This window comes from Bos javanicus, chromosome 2, assembly GCF_032452875.1.
Source record: "Bos javanicus breed banteng chromosome 2, ARS-OSU_banteng_1.0, whole genome shotgun sequence".
Classification (NCBI taxonomy): Eukaryota; Metazoa; Chordata; class Mammalia; order Artiodactyla; family Bovidae; genus Bos; species Bos javanicus.
The window spans coordinates 73,880,092-73,898,141 of record NC_083869.1 but is presented as its reverse complement, the minus strand read 5'-3'; the positions used below and the strand labels follow the sequence as shown (position 1 = coordinate 73,898,141).

General features: G+C 43.9%; 1 long non-coding RNA gene across 1 annotated transcript; it reads right to left on the bottom strand.

Annotated features, from left to right (window-relative positions):
* Nucleotides 1-10,125: 10,125 nt before the first annotated feature.
* LOC133235643 (uncharacterized) lies at nucleotides 10,126-11,173 on the bottom strand. Its single transcript, XR_009732612.1, has 2 exons — nucleotides 10,914-11,173; nucleotides 10,126-10,490 (listed from the first exon to the last, which is right to left on the bottom strand). It is a non-coding gene; the product is annotated as an uncharacterized LOC133235643 (long non-coding RNA).
* Between the last annotated feature and the right edge of the window lie 6,877 nt (nucleotides 11,174-18,050).

The window sequence follows — 18,050 nt, the reverse complement described above, 5'->3', positions numbered from 1 at the left end:
ATGCTGTTGGAAAAATGGTGCCAATAGACTTGCTCAAAGCAGGGTGGCCACAAATCCTCAATTATAAAAAGGCGCTATCTGGGAAACATAAGAAAGCAAAGTGCAATAAATCAGGGAATGTCAGCATTGTATTAATAATTAACATCTAATATACCTGTATATTAAATATACATATTTATATGTTATGTAGATTGCATATATATACAATATATAGTGTATATTAATATTAAATATACTTTATATTTAGTTCTGCCTATTCCTTTTCACTATTTTCCTCTGGCTACTAACAACTTTCAGACTATGCACATACCTCCCAGACTGAGTTTCTACTGGATGACGCTGCTCTGGCACATCCAGTTCTCACTTCCCCAGTTCCCTATGCTTCTTCTCCCAAATCTGTGAGCCCTGGCCCAGGACATGCTTGAAGTCCAGCCAAGTGTGAAAGCAGACACTGATGTGCACAAACAGATCCTACCACGCGGGCAGCAGGAGGCCCACGTCACTCCTCCCAGTGTCCTAACATCAGAAATGAGTAGCATGGCCAACAAAGAGCCCCTCTGGCACCCTGGCCAGCCCTGTGGACCCTTTCTCTCCTGGCTTCCTGTTGAAGAACTCAGCCTTCCTTTCTCTCCACCTTCAGGCTGCCTCCATCCTCTCTCGTCCTTGGAGTCATCTCCCCCAAAGACCAGCTGAAGAATAGAACTCAGTGTCCTCAGCACCTCCTTTCCTTGCTGCCTTTCATCTAAGTCTGGAGGAAGCAGTTATGTGGTGTGAAGAGTGAAGTGTTGGCCTCAGACTGGCAGTGGGTTCCAGTCCTGGCTCCCATCCTTGTTACCTGTGGGGCCCAGGACATGCTGCATCACCATAGAGCTTCAGTCTCCCCCACTGTCTGGTGAGGTCTTAGAACACTGAAATGTTGTTGCTGAACCACAAAAAGACACCAGGATTCTTGGCCTCTGGAAGAGAAGAATTCAATCCGGGGCCAGAGAAGAGGCTTGATCGCTCAGAGCTTTTGTGTAATAAAGTTTTATTAAAGCATAAAGGAGATAGAGAAAGCTTCTGACATAGGCATCAGAAGGGGGCAGAAAGAGTACCCCCTTGCTAGTGTTAGCAATGGAGTTATATACTCTCTAATTAGTTATTACAGTGAATCAAAAGAATGTCTGGAGGTTGTAAAGACCTCACTAGATCTACTCCCATACTTTACATTTTAAAATAATAGGATTAGCCAGAAGGTTTTTTCCATATACTGTCCTCAAGCAGGATACATTATTGTTATATAATCCTAAGGAATGTAGAGGGAAAAAAAGTTTGTCCTTTCTTCCTCCTTGAGAATTCCAGACCCCTCTCTCCTTGGGGACCTCTGTACTTCTTATCAATCTGCCTAGGAGTTGACTCTCTCAACACTACACGATTCTGATGGCAGGGTCCTATAGGACCTGGCATGAAGCCTGTTCCTGGGGATGCCGTTCTGACCTGAATCAGAAGGACATGCTTCAGACCTTGCAGCTAACAGAACAAAGGAATGTGGAGGAGCCAAGTCCTTAGGATGTGTGAATGTGGAGGAAATGGGCAGCCGAGCACCCTGCATTTGCTGGGAGACCGAGGAGTGTCAGCCTGGCTCAGAGTCAGACCGCACTGTCACAAGATTCTCAGACCAGGACTCGAGTGGCCCCCATAGTGCAAAGGGCATCTTGACAAGCCACAGGGGAGATACATTAGGAGAGGGGAAGAGAGGAGAGTAGAAATTAGAAAGGTCACAAGAGATGAGGGAGGAAGGACTCAAAGAGCATTTTTTGCCTAAGGCTGGCCCTTGATATCACAACTCTAAAAGCAAACGCTCTGATGCGAGACAAGAGGACAGGCATGGATTGGGTCCTGATCCAGGTTTTCTGTGGCAAATACGGGGGTGGGGCATGGTGAAAACCAGCACATTGGTCACGCAGGACCCATGGAATACGTCAGAAAGCATATGTTATTTTTGCCTGTGATGCCTCTTGTCAAATTGATGAACTTGGGTCAAGGCCGGAGGATAGGAGTAGATTTGAAGGGCTTTTTCCCTGCTCCTGGACATAAGAATAAAGTAGCGAATCTTCTTAGGAAGTAAAATGTTCCAGGACAGCAAATTCTCACACACAGTCACAATGCAGAAATCAGAATGCCCAGGCCCATAAAGTAAGAGAAATGTGGAGCCTAGGTGAATGTTAAGTCTTCCCTGTCTCACCGAGGATGTGCTGGGGATGAAGGAGAGGGTTGCCGAGGGACGGAGGATGAGGGAGGAGGGGGGAGAATGGAGGGTGAGTGAGAGGGGGCTGGGACTTCTTTCCTATCTGTCCTGAAAGTCCATCCTGCCCTCCTATCTGAGCCGGGATGGGGAGCCCCCTCCCCATCCTCAGAGTGGTGGAAAAGACAGAAAAGGTGAACAGGGAGGACTTCCTACCACCGTATGATCACAGGGTAGAGGTTCCCTCTTTGGCCTGGAAAGGGCTAGAGCTGTCTGCTCTTTGATGGGTGCTCTCACGACCTCTTGGAGAAAGAAATGGCAATCCACTCCAGTATTCTTGCCTAGAGAATCTCATGGACAGAAGACCCTGGTGGGCTACTGTCCATAGGGTTGCAGAGTCAGACACAACTGAAGCGACTTAGCAGCAGCAGCAGCAGTTCACGACTTCTTCGCTGGCAGGTGCTGTGGTCTTGCCAGTGCCTCATCCTTCGTCTGGCCAAGCCCACTCTTACTTCTGGACGTCCATGGACCTACCACATTGGCCCTCTCTGGTGCAATCCACCATTCCCCAAGGTGGTCTTTGGGGCAGAATATTAAACGGCTCTGGGCCAACCGTCCTTTCAGAGAGCTCACTTCCTTCTAGCCCATAAGAAACAACCTCACAGCCTGTGTGCTGAATATTCTGGAAGGCAAGCTTGCCTGACTGCAACCGCCCTACTTAGCTCTCACGCAGCAGCTGGACAGTGGACCCATGGCCATGTCTACAGGGATGAGGAGGGAGTCACAGCGCCCCCTGCTGCAGATCTGACACGAAGTGGGAAGTTAAGGTTCTTTGTCAACTGGGACAAAGAGCAGTGGAATCATCTCAAGCGCATCCCTCTCCCCAGATTTCTGAGTCTCCTCTCAGGACATTTTTACATCCTTAATATGGTTTCAGAGTTCAAGAATCAGTCACAGACATAGAAAACAAACTTATGGTTACCAAAGGGGAAAGAAGGGAAGAGATAAATTGGAAATTTAAGGTTAACATACACAAACTACTATACATAAAATAGACAAACAACAAGGTCTTACTGTATAGCACAAGAAACTATATTCAATATCTTATAATAATCTACAATGAAGAAGAATTTGAAAAAGAAAAAATACGTATCTGTATATATGTATATAATTTACTTTCCTGTACACCTAAATCAACTATACTTCTATTAAAAAATGTAAAAAATAAGAAATGAACCTGATATTAAAATTAAACTTAAAAATGAAAAAAATTTTTTTAACTATTTAAAAAATTAGATAGCCAGTTCTTGGCCACCTACTTTAAAATTGTGCAAGGTGTTTTGTGTCAAGTGTGTCATCTATTGCTATTGTGTCTCAAAAAGCCAGCATATTAAAAAGCAGAGACAGCACTTTGCCGACAAAGGTCTGTCTAGTCAAATCTATGGTTTTTCCAGTAAAGTAGTCATGTACAGATGTGAGAGTTGGACCATAAAAAAGGCTGAGCATCGAAGAATTAATACTTCTAAACTGTGATGTTGGAGAAGACTCTTGAGAGTCCCTTGGATTGCAAGGAGATCAAACCAGTCAATCTTAAAGGAAATCAACCCCAAATATTCATTGGAAGGACTGATACTGAAGCTGAAGGTCCAATACTTTGGCCACCTGATGCAAAGAGCTGACTCATTGGAAAAGACCCTGATGCTGGGAAAGGTTGAAGGTAAAAGAAGAAGACAGTAGAGGATGAGATGGTTAGATAACATCACTGACTCAATGGACATGAATCTGAGCAATCTCAGGTAGATAGTGAAGAACAGGGGGAGCCTGGCATGCTACAGCCCATGGGGTCACAAAGAATCGGATATGATGGTGACTGAACAAAAACTCAAAAAGAAACTGAGATCAAAAGAGATCCATCTTTTTATCTTGCTCTGTGTATTTATATATTTCCTCCATCACTTCCATAAAGGATTTGCAGCAACTTGCTATATATACAGGTTCAGTAAACTAGCATAGAAATACAATTTGAAAATCAGAATCAGAAAAATTGTTAAAATGGTATAACCAGAATATAATACCTAGGGAAGATACTTTATTGCCATACAGTCATTAAAATTAGTCTCCAAATATGGTGCTGAGCTTCCCGGCAGTCAAAGCAAGAAGGGATAGGGTATGAATTATTCCATTTACATTTCTAACAGAGAAAATCTTAAAAGTTGTTTGAAGACATAGCAAAGATTTTTGTTTTTAAGATTCTTGGGTCAAAAGACATGCTTCCTCCAAATTTTCTTATACTGGAACTAAGTGAGGAACAAAAAGTACCTGTGATGACATCTCTACAATTAACACAAACTTCATCTCATTGGGAGCAATTCGTAAGAAGCCACAAAAATGGGGTCTGATACTATGACAGCACTGAGGATATTATAGTAATCATTTTGAGCATGCAAACCAAAATGATAGTCACCGCTGTGGAGGAAAAGAACTGCTTTGGTCCAAACTGAGTCTACCTCATCCATCAGTTGGGAGAGAACTCATGTTAGAATGTGCATCTGAGGACAAGCATGATGAGTATGTGGGTTGTGAGGGTTTTCTCAATGGCAAGTGAATGAACATGGGTTTCTGGATCACACAAAAACAGGCTCGAGATTCCTCAGCCATGGAGGGAGCAACAGCTGACTTGCCAGCATCTGGTCCTGGCACCCCTCCCCCACTAAGAGGATCTATCTTCTTAATGAGCAATAAGTCCAATCCAAAGACAATCCAACCATAAAATGTCACCAGGAGCCAGAGGCAGCAGCTACTTGAGAAGGAGATGCAGTGGGGGAGAGGGGGAGGGTGTGCGGGGTGATGCCTCAGGGCCTGCAGACTTCACTGCTCAGCTGCCATCACGTGGGAGGGGCTCAACCCCAAGGGCTCTGCTGATGCTCAGTGGCAGCTGTCTGGACCCTGTTCCTCAGACCTCCTATTTCCCTGGCATCTGCCCCATGGTGCCCACCTGTCAGGATGGCACCCTGCCTGGTAGGAGGGGAGAGAGTCTCCAGCCACTTTGTCTAGTCAGTTAAATCTGGACTTAATAGAAAGAGGCAGAGAGTACAATCCCTGCCATGCAAACCAATTGCTCCAGTGGCTCAGAACCCAGCTGAGCCCCATGGCACAGAAGCAGCTGGGCATCCCAGGAAGACTCATCCATCCTCTCATACTTTATGAAAAAAAAAAAACACAAAATAAGAACATTTCAGACTCTTCCAGGGAAGCTCATGCATTCTGTTTGTGGGGTGATGGCATCCAATTGTACAACTGTGTTTAAAGCTTGGAGCAAAGGGATCCGTACAGTTTGGCTGAGGCCCAAGGCCCTGCATTTTGGAGAGCCAGAGTATTCACTGATGGACTGAATCCACCTTATGGGCCTCCTGTGAGAAGGATGAAGTAGGAAGAGATGCTTGATGCCCTTAGCTTAACTCCTGGCACAGAACAGGGACCAAAGAACCTGTTTGTGAGAGCAGTTTACTGAAGACACAGGATTCTGGGATGAATTTATAAAACTGCCCCTCCCCAGCCTCCTGCTTGTTCAAACCAATCAGTGCTCACATAACCCATTGGACACCCCCAGGAAGACAGAGGCCCCATAGCTTCAAGCCTTGAATATACTCTCAGTTCAATAAGAAATATGCAGGATTCCCTGTAATAGTCACAAACTTCATTCTCAGTGAAAATGGAAGCTCCTTTTCTCCCAGCTCATGCACGTTGCTGGCCAGGGGCTGGAGGCAGAAAAGGAAAGTGAGGAGTTAGGTGGGTTTCTCTGGGTCTCCATCTTTCCCTTTTATGACTCCATCTGCTTTGCTACTTAAGGTATCTATCCATTCAGGCACTAGAGTCAGGGGAGGAAGGAGATGGGAGGAGGCAGGGAGGTCCTTGTTCCATTCATCATCTTCTGATGCCCTGCATCAGAGCTCTCTGGGCTTGGCCAGGATTTAAAGACAACTCTCTCATAGGGATCATGCATGAATTCTTCAGAGGTTCCTGCCCCTCAGAGGAATTGTGTATCTGAAGTTCCCTTGACAAGAAAATGCATCTCTTTTCAGCACCTCCTTAGCCCCTATTTACTTAGAGGTAGCCCCAGGATCTGGAGAAGACAATGGCACCCCACTCCAGTACTCTTGCCTGGAAAACCCCATGGACGGAGGAGCCTGGTAGGCTGCAATCCATGGGGTTGCTAAGAGTCGGACTCGACTGGGCGACTTCACTTTCACTTTTCACTTTCATGCATTGGAGAAGGAAATGGCAACCCACTCCAGTACTCTTGCTTGGAGAATCCCAGGGACGGGGGAGCCAGGTGGGCTGCTGTCTATGGCGTCGCACAGAGTCGGACACGACTGAAACGACTTACCAGCAGCAGCAGCAGCAGCCCCAGGATCATTCTGCTGAAGGGGCCATTTCCCCATGGCAGCCACCGTGCATGACTCTCCCAGTTCTCTTGCGTGCATGGCTGACGCTTTTCCACTATAAATAAACACTATTCCTGGTTGCCCCAGCACCTTTGGGGTGTAGGCCTCCCCCGTAGCAGCCACCTCACTCTACTCCACCTGCAGAATGTTTCTTATTGTTTTCTTTCTGATTATATAGGCATCTTTCTACAACATTGAGTTAAGAGTTTGTAAATGGACTGCATAATCTGCAGGATACTAAATCCTTCCACATCAGGGGGATAAGGGACCATCCAATACTGTTGGTGGGCATGTAAGTTGGTGCAGCCACTGTGGAGAACAGTATGGAGGTTTCTTAAAAAAAAAAAAAAACAGAGCACCATATCATCCTGCAACACCAGTCCTAGGCATATGTCCAGACAAAACTCTAATTTGAGGAAATTCCCTGGTAGTCCAGTAGTTAAGATTTCAAACTTCCACTGCAGTGAGCACAGGTTTGATCCCTGACTGGGGAACTAAGATCCCACAAGCTGTGTGACACAGCCAAAAAAAAAAAACTGTGCACCAAAAAAAAAAAAAAAAAACTGTAATTCAAAAAGATACATGCACACATATGTTCATAGCAGCATTATTCACAAGAGCCAAGGCATTGAAAAAACCTAAATGTTCATCCACAGGTGAATGAATAAAGATGTGGTACATGTATACAGTGGAATACTATTCAGCCACAAAAAAGAATGAAATAATGCCATTTTGCAGCAACATGGATGGACCTAGAGATCACTATACTAGGATAAATAAGTCAGACAAAGACAGACTGTACCATCTACATGCAGAGTCAAAAAAAGTTGCTACAAATGAACTTATTTACAAAACAGAAACTCACAGACTTGGAGAACAAATGTGTGGTTGCCAGCAGGGAAGAGCAGAAAGAGAGAGAGACTAAGAGTTTGGGATTGACGTATACACACTACTATGCTTAAAATAGATAACCAAAGACCTATGGTATAGTGCAGGCAACTCTAGTCACTATTCTATAATTACTAAATGGAAAAAGAATATATATATGTATGTGTATAACTCAACACTTTGCTATACACTTGAAATTAGCACATTGTAAATTAAATATACTCCAATATAAAATAAAAATTAAAATAAAATAAAATAATAATAAAATAGATAAACAACAAAGTCCTACTGTATAGCACAAGGAGCTATATTCAATATCTTGTGATAAATCTTAGAATAAAAATTAAAATAAATAAATAAAATAATAGTAAAATAAATAAACAATAAAGTCGTACTGAATAGCACAAGGAGCTATATTCAATATCTTATAATAAACCTTAATGGAAAAGAATATGAAAAGGAATATGTATACATAGGTATCACTGAAACACTTTACTGTACAGCATAAATAAACAAAACATTATAAATGAACAATACTTCAATAAAGTCCTTCCACATACAATTGAATATCTCTGCCACGTGAATTCCATTTAAGCACAACCTTTATTTCTCAGCAGGACCAGTAGGAATATGACAAATTCAGTGAAGCCCCGTGGGCAACCACCATAACAGGGAAAAGAGAACAGCTGATTTTATAAAGTTAAATTGGTTGTAGTTTTTATGACCACTTGATTATCTTGCTGAATTCACTCACACCAATTTGCAGGTAGACACAACTACTTTTAAAGACAACAAGCTAAAGAGATCAGCCAGGGGCCCCAAAGAAGACAAGAATTCCCAATGGCGGCACGGCAGCAGGGAGAAGGGTGTCTGCAGGCAGAACTTGCTGCAGGACTGGCAGGGCTGCAGCACAGTGCTTCACAAGGGTAGGATGCGGGCCGTCTGCTGCAGAGAGAAGGGTGGTGACCGACCATGCTCTCCTGCTCCCCCTCCACCCCAACCCTGCAGCTCCAGAAACTCACAGAAATGCCAAAAAAGACCCCCAACTCTTAAGGAAAACAATTCCAGCTTCGAGTAGAAACATTAACTTGTCTTTTTATAATTCTTCCTCAAGTATAAACCTTCTAAATGGAAAACAACAGACTACTCAGCACTGAATTGAGTGCTTCACTTCAGTATCTTCCTAGCCTAATCTCATATATTCACTGTTAATTAATACTTTTTTGCTTTTTAATTCACGCAGAAGGAATCAATACTTTAATTACAAACTGCTTAATAATATTTTTTCTGTCCTTTAATGGTGTGACCAGTTTATTTAGATGCACGCATTTAAGGATTTTTATATCCCCTGGAGCCATTTCTCTTTTAAATCCTTTCAGTGATATAGTTGCTTTAAAGCAGTAAGCAAGCCAAGGAGATGTAGCATGAAATTACATGCCATCTCCAGAGCGTTCGTAATTAAATAAAAATGTGTCACTTACAAGGTAATAATTCTTGATCAGTGGATTTTCTGAAAGAGATTGGTGACTTTATGAATTAATTGCTATTGATATCATGTTCTGAAAACATCACCAGGTTGGAGAGAGGTGGGGAATTCTTTGCTAAAGCAGTGGCCATTCTACTTGACAATGGCTGGCAGTGTAATGGCAAAAGATTCATGGTCTTGGAATCAGGTGAACCTGGGTGTGAATGTCAGGTGAAATCTCCCACTTGGGGAACCTTAACTGCCTACCCAATCTCTCTGAACCTGAGTGATCTCTTTTGAAAAGTAATGATAGGAACTTCCCTGGTGGTCTGGGCTTCCCTGGTAGCTCAGAAGGTAAAGCATCTGCCTGCAATTCAGGAGACCTGGGTTTGATCCCTGGCTCAGGAAGATCCCCTGGAGAAGGAAATGGCAACCCACTCCAGTACTCTTGCCTGGAAAATTCCAAGGATGGAGGAGCCTGGTAGGCTACAGTCCATGAGGTCACAAAGAGTCGGACATGACTGTGTCCACTTTTCACTTTTCCTGGTGATCCAGCAGGTAAGACTGCACACTCCCAATGCAGGGGGCTCAGGTTTAATCCCTGATCGGGAAACTAAGATCCCGTATGCCACTAGGCAGAGCCAAAAACAGGGGGGAAAAAGGACTTCCCTTCTGGTGCAGTGGTTTGGACTCTATGTTTCCAAGGCAGGGGGTGTGGATTCAATCCCTGGTCAGGGAACTAGGATCTTACATGTGCACAGTGTGGAGGAAGAGAAAAAGATAGTAGCAGCTCATAAGTTGTTGGAAGGATTAAATGGGTTTACACCATGCCTAGAAAGTTAGCATTTTTGTATTATTGTCATCATCAGCAACACCAGAGAAAGACAGAACACTTAGATCTCTCTTAAATACGTCTCCTATGGGAAATTATACTGATTACTGTGGCTCTGGACCAGGAGAGTTCCAGTGAAGCACTAAATATAGGTTTTTGCAAAACCAGATCATGCAATTTTCCAGGATATGGTGTATATATATTTTTCCCCTTGTTTTTCGGCATTGTCATTTTCAACAATAGAGAGGAAAGCATTCAAGAGCAAAACCACTTAAAAGTGTATTTTTATGGCTAAAAGGAGTGGAGGAATAGGAAATAGAGCCGGAGAATCCACCCCTGACAGTCTCCACTTCACACACTGTGACTGGAGGGACCAGCCTTGGCTGAGAATGAGGGGATGCTTCTCATTTTAATCTCTTTCTTTCTGTGAATTTTCTTGGAGATTCTCTAATCCAATGGAGCAAAGTTTAATTTTATTTCAAATCTTAAACAACTGAATGTGATCATCTCCATCTTGGCAGGATCACAAGTTCAGTAGGAGAGAGCTAGAGAGTCCCCGTGGCAGGCATGTTGTCCTCTGACTGTACCTGGTTTTGTCCTGGGATCATAGCCATGCTGAAAGCTCAGAGCATCCCCCTGTGAAAGAAATGGGATCTGGGCAGGAGTAGAAAGATGCAGCTGATGCCTCCCTGATAGTCTCTGCCCTGGACCCTCCATCCACAGACACTTTTCTGATGATGGATGCATGGTTTTGGCTCCAGACCCTGATCAGAAGACAGTTTGATGCTGGATGTCCTGGAGTGCCAAGAGAGCACAGGACCCAGCTGGAGGTGAGAGACCAAGTCACCTAAGAGGCTGGACAAGAATTCAAATGTATCTCCCTCTTTCCTTCCCCGTCCCCACCCCATGCTCACACCTGCCTCCCCCCGGGCACTTAGATTTAACAGCTGGGACACTTTCTGAGGACACCAACCTCTCTAGACAGTGAAGCCCCACCCATCTTTTGAAATCTATCCATCTGCCTCCTCTAGAAAGTCTATAGCTCCCCCTGCAACTCACAGATCTCTGTCTCTAGGTGACAGGCTCTGTCCAACAAGCTCACTTGGCTCTGTAGACACCCTGCCTGCATGTTCAGGTGGAGTCAGGAGCTATGTCCTAGGATGCTCCTGGTTCCTGCTGGGTTTCACTTGGTTTCTGTTAGAGGCCATGTGCATTTAAGTAATAGCTTCTATGGAAGAGACTTCCTGGGCTGAAAGGGCCCAGCCTGGGTCCAAGAGACTGTGCTGTTCTCTCACTACTCCCTTTCTCCTGAAAGGCAGGATGGCATAATAGATGGTTACCATGGGGTCCATTGTCTAGCTGCCCAGTGGCCAAATTCACCCCATCACTTACCAGCTGTGTGGTCTCAGGAGTATGAACTGACATCATTCAGGGTCAGGCAGTAGAAGTTCTACATACCAAGAGAAGGAGATGATCCAGAGGCAGGCTCACTGATTCTGGAAACTTCTACCCTTGGCGGGAAGGGGCGGGGAGGGGGGGTTGGGGGGGTGCAAAATGACCCAGCGACCTAAAGGAAGAACTGGACATGGTCCTGTTGACCATCAGTGGCACTTCAGCAATGTCCTGTCTTATCACATAGGCTGGGACAAAGGTCATTCCCACAAAATGCATTTCTGCCTAAAAGAAAATTGAGCCACTTGCAACAACATGGATGCAACTAGAGGTGATCATACTACATGAAATAAGTCAGAGAAAGACAAATAATATCATCACTTACATGTGGCATCTAAAAGAGGATACAAATGAACTTATCTATGAAACAGAACAAACTCACAGAGAACTCTTGGTTGCCAAGATGGGGAGTGGGTGGCGGAGGAATAGACTGGGAGTTTGGGATTAGTAGATGCAAACTATTGTACAGAGAATGGACAAACAAGGCTACAGTATAGCACAGGGAACTATATTCAATATCCTGGTATAAACAATGATGACAAAGAAAAAGAAAGGAAATTGATGGCCTAACCTAGAATCTTGTTGAGGAAACAAGATTTATGTTACTTGAAAACTAAGGGAGGATAAAACCTGCCAATTCCCCCTTTAGAATTTGCCTTTAATTAAAAAAAAAAAATTACTCATAGGTACACAAAGACCTCAAGAGCATCCTTCCATCTTTATCTTTGACTCCCACTTCACAAGCCTGGCATTCCCATTAAAATCCTCTTTCATAAAAATCGGTTTTGAAAGCAGATTGACAAGAGAGACCTTAGTGATAGATGACACTGTCCTTTGTAACCAAAGCCATTTCTGTTGATACTGCTACAATCAGCAACCACAAATGAGCTCATAAAATCAGCCATGTCCCTCATTCAGGCCAGACACCTGAGACCTTCATAATCCCATGCCTGACCATCTGTTGACAGGGGCTGGCTCTACGTATAATTCAATCAACCAGCCAACAGACCAGAAAGTACATGCTGAGTCCAAGGTATGCTCAGCTCTACGCTGGGAGTTGGGGGATGCTGAAGTGGTATATCCATCTTTTCCCAGATAGTCACTGAGAACTCATGATTTCTATGGCACCCACCTTTCTAGATACTAGGGGATAGGGAGGTAAATGCAAACAAAAGGTTACAGTATAGTGGGAGAGACAGGTGATAAATAGATTATTTCAGATAATGGTGAGTGTTATGGAAAAAATTCAACCAGGTAATGATGCAGTTACCAAGGAGAGTGTGATTGATAAGGTGCTATAAAAGTTGGTCCTCACCCACAGAGGGTTACATTCTAATGGAGGAGAGCCCCTGACTCAACAACGGTGAGTCCAAAGCAACACACTTTGGTGTGGTTGAGGCCATCAGGGATGTGAACTTCACAGGAAGGGATGGGAGACAGGGACAGTGATATTACTTGAGATGCAGCCAGGAGGAGAGTGTCCTGGAGCCAGTCTTGAACTACAAGTAATTCAGAGAGAGTTAGCAAAATCCAGCCCCTTTCATGAGCCAGATCTTATCATACCCATTTTACCAACGGGGAGACTGAGGCTTGGAGAAATGAAGTGACTTGCTCAAGGTTTGCTGCTGGTCAGGAATAGTGCCAAGTCTTAGCTACCCAGTGCTCATGAAAATCTGATGCCATTGCACTTCAGATGAGCACTCAGCACCTAAATTTTAGAGAACAAGGTCTCAAGCATTATCTTTCCACGCTTCATATGGCAGGTAAAACGAGAGGAATTCTGAAAACATCAGGCCTCTGTAAAATCTGCAGCTCTAACTCTGGCAGCCTCAGTGGCTTCTGTCAGGCTCAGCTGGTTGCCTCCCCTCACAGGATCTGAGCTCACCTGAGTGACAGCTCTGTGGCTGCTCAGCTGGCAACCACAGTAGCAGCTTTAGGTAATAAAACAGACAGGGGCCTAGCTTGTCAAAGAACTCCCAGTTCCACTGTCATCACTAAACACATATAACTCTCCCTCAGCCATCATGCACCAGCTCCCGATTACCAGGGAAGGTAATCAAGAACGGCATCAGTCCAGAGGTCAAGAGGGTAGCTTGGTTGGAGACGACCAGCCTGAGCAACCCAGGGAGTGGGACTCTGGATGTTTAGTGTTTAGGATATGCTTTTACTTCAATTTTCTTATTTATTTACTGTATTTATTTTTAATTGGAGGATAATTACAATATTGTGATAATTTTTGCCATATATGAACATGAATCGGCCATAGGCCAAAGGAGACACGTGTCTCCTCCTTTTGATCGCCCCTCCCTCCCCACCCCATACCTCTAGGTTGTCACCAAGCACCGGCTTTGGGTTCACTGAGTTATAACTTACACACACTGAATGCATCTTTTTCATCGAGTTCAATGAATTTCAACAAATGCACACAGTCATACACTCAAGGATGTGAGTGCTTCCAACAGGTCCATCTGTAAAATGTCCTACCCAACCATAGTGACCTCACCACCTGCATGGTGGCCCAGAGAACCCTCTTAGATGTTTGAAAACAGACAGTCTCGACCACCTGCCCCTGATAGACACTGTACTATCTGGGCCGCCTAAGGTCCCTGAGAAACCATGCAGCCAAAGATCTCTGTTCATCCACCAACTGACAGCCAAGGCCCTCTGTTGGGGAAAGAAGTAGTCTTGTTCTGACTGCAGAGGCAACACTAGACCTTTGACTGAACAGATGCCCTGAAAGGAGTTACATGCCCAGCTGCACAAACTGAAAACAGGTCTTGGGAACCAACAGATAAGGAAGGGAGTAAGTCATGAAGCTTTCTGGGCATGGGAATCTGGCCAGTTCCCAGCGATCAGCAAACATTCTGAGACTTATGACTAGAAATACAAGCATTTAACGTAATAGCCAGAGCTGCATCTTTGCATGTAAGCTGATGATTACCAGCTAAGCTGTAAGGAATCCCACTTTTATCGCCAAGCCGTAAGCTTTTGGGGACTCCTTCAGATGGTGCTCCGAGGTCTCGCCCGTGAGATGGACACACTATCAACTGAGGACTCCAGTTTGCTGTTTGAAGGACCTCCTACTTTGCTTGAATCTGGATTTAAGTGCTTCCCCAAATTTGCTGATGTATATTTGACTTCATTTTGTTAATATATTGTTTGCATATCTTTTGGGCTTCCCCAATAACTCGGTTGGTAAAGAATCCACCTGCAATGCAGGAGACGCCGGTTTGATTCCTGGGTCAGGAAACTCCTCTGAAGAAGGGCTAGACTACCCAGTCCAGAAGGGATAGACTGCCCACTATTTGGGGCCTTCCGTTGTGGCTCAGCTGGTAAAGAATTCTCCTGCATCGCAGGAGACCTGAGTTCGATCCCTGGATTGGGAAGATTCCCCTGGAGAAGGGAAAGACTACCCACTCCAGTATTCTAGCCTGGAGAATTCCATCAACTGGGACCGGGGACTCCTGTTTGGATCTAGACATGTTTCCCCAGTTTGGAGATGCATACACTTGTTTCTTACTATACTACTGGTGTATTGGGAACTGTTTCCGCAATTTAGTGACTATAATTATATATATACACATATATGTAATTATTCTCCTATTATATTACTTACCTTCTTATGTAACTTACTATAAACATAATAAACTTCTTTATTTCTTACCAAAGTGTAGAGTGATTATTTTGCCAGAAAATCCTCCAAACCTGAAACCAAAAGTAAGTCTTTCAACAGACCATAAATCTTTCAGAACATCTCTCAAGCTCTGGCTACCTGAAAGGCAGCAGAGTGAGTGCGGAGGAGCCCTAACTCGGCAGCCAGACTGCAAATCCCATCCCACCCCTTCCCCACAGCTCAGCTTCCCCTACCTGGCATGGAGAGCCTTCAGCACTTCCTCATACATACATTATGAGATGCCCTGAGATGTGTGAGATGTTTGTGAGCATGGCATAGAGTAAATAGTGAGTGTTACATAAGCACTACCTTTATCTGTGGACCCAGGAATGAACAGAGAGGGGCCCAGTCATTACATAGATGTAAGGGAAGAAAAAAGGCATTTGATCAGGAGAAAATGATTGACTTAGTGGATTGGGTTCTTGGCTTCCCACTTAATCTTCAGAGAAGAAAACGGGCTGTTCATTTGGCTGTTGGTGTGCAAAGTACAGAAAGTTATGAGTGGGTGGGGTTGGAGATGAAGTAGATACCAGAGGTGGGACCTAATCCCTTTGACCATACCTGACCAGGGCCTCCTGGAACCCCCAGTTGTCCTTTGGTGGTTTCTTTTTTTAATAGTTATTTTTATTTATTTATATATTTGGCTTCACTGGGTCTCAGTTGCAGGATGTGGGATGGAACTCTGGCCCCCTGCATTGACAGCATGGAGTCTTAGCCACTGGACCACCAGAAAATTCCTCCTTTGGTAATTTCTTTTTTTAATATTTTTTAATTTATATATTTGGTTGCACCAGGTCTTATTTGTGACATGTGGGATCTAGTCCCCTAACCAGGGATCAGACCCAGGCCTCCTGCTTTGGGTATTGGGAGCACAGAGTCTTAGCCACTGGACCATCAGAAAAGCCCCTCCTTTGGTAATTTCTTTGTCTCAAAAGCCATACCAGGGCTGGGTCATTCCTTCTGTGGCCAAACCCAGGAGGAGTCCCTGAGCACACATCAGGAAAACAGGTTTGAGCAGAAAAATCCCAGGATTTCCTGGAATGGATAGATCCCCCAACATAGCTTAAAGTGTAAGCATGACACAAGGCCAGGGCTTACCCCTCGTAGCTACACCTGGATGGACTTTTGCATCCCTCAAGAGTAAGGTCTGGAGGAGGAAGCCAATGTCATCCAAACAGGGGAAGTTCAGTGTGGCCCACAGCCACCAGTCAAGGTAGAGTGCATGCTCAGCCCCTAGACATCTAACAGGATCTAACCAGGATTTAACCCTTCTCAGATCATTGCCCACTGCCAACATCTCAATCTGCTCATCTGTCTGCCTGCTGTGATCTAAGAGGCCATGGACTTGGTTCTTCTCAGCCCCTACCATCCAGATCAACTCGACACAGAGCAGGCCCAGCAAATGTTTATGGAAAAGATGAACAAGGGGAAAATAAACAAAGATGTCCGTCATCATTACCTATGTGTGTTTATGTCAGAAAACACAGTGGCACAAGCTACAGTGTCACCAGGACTTGGTCTAATGCAAAGCAGGCATCAACACATGCTTGGTGAATTAATCCAAATTAATGAGGATTCCACTGGGAGGTGTCCATTTCTAGAATTTCCTCAGTGGCTGAAGTCTGTATCTTGGAACTCTACTTAAAGTATAGAAGTATTGTTAAAATTTTAGTGTGTATATGTCAGGTTTAAAACGTCCCCTTTGCTGCTACAGTTGGCTGTTGTTTTTATTTGGTCCCTAAGTCGTGTCTGACCCTTTGCAACCTCATGGAGTATTGCCCACCAGGCTCCTTTGTGCATGGGATTTCCCAGGCAAGAATACTGGAGTGAGTTGTCATTTTCTTTTCCAATGGGTCTTCCTGACCCAGGGATTGAACCCATGTCTCCTGCATTGGCACATTGGCAGGCAGATTCTTAACCACTGAGATACCAGGGAAACCCAAATTTGGCTGCTGCTGCTAAGTCGCTTCAGTCATGTCTGACTCTATGTAACCCCATAGACAGGCTCCTCTGTCTACTCTTATCAAATACTGTGGAGAATACGAAACAAATTAAGATCACTGGTCGGCTGTGCTTTGTATTAATAGCACAGAAAATAATGTCTGTGGGAGCAGAATCAAAGTATGCTTTCATTTTATTACCAGCCTTATTTTAAATTTTCTCATCTTACAACTAATTCACTGTATGCAAAAAAAAAAAAAATGTATTTTTAGATCTCATCAAACTGCATTGAGACTTCATGCTGGAAAATGATTATTAAAATATTGTGTATACATATAAAGATCACTGGCCATTTGTACATAATATATATCTTAGAGGCTTATAAAACGTTTTATCAGCTATTGTTCCCTCTTTTCCTTGGCTACCAGGAAGCTTAGCACCAATGTAAAGTCTATAAAACTTGAAATTTTTATTGCCCTCTGTGTTTCTATATGCTGAACTTATAAATATTAATTCACTTTCCTATCTTGATTGTCATTTTTGCCTGATTTTCTCACCCGTTTACTTTCTCTTATTTTTCTGTAAGTCTCATCAAGTCTATTGATGAGGATAGGTATAAATAGACAGGTTAATAGTAGATATACATATACATGTATGCATATATATGCTTTATAATTCCCAGATTCATTTTATACTTCTCACAAAACTAATTCAATTTGTTCCAAATCCCTGATTCTATGGTTTATATAATTTCAAAGCCCTGTCTCTAATTTTCACCAAGTCTCAAGAAAACTTCCAGTGAGCTCCCTCACTGATGTCCATGGGAAATCCAATTTCCCCCAGCTTTTGTGAATTTAATCAACTTTATAAAAGACCCTGATATTCAGGGGTCAATTTCCATGGGGAGTTGTTGATAACCCACCACTCACATGTGCTGTTATGAGATTAATGTTTGTAACACCCTCAAAATTTTTATGTTGAAACCTCAGCCCCTATTGTGGCTGCATTTGGAAACCAGGCTTCCAAAGAAAATTAAGTAAAGTCATGAAGCGGGGCCCTGAGCTGGTAGGATTAGTGTCCTCATGAGAAGAAACATCAAAGAGACACCCCTCCACCACCGCCTCCACCCT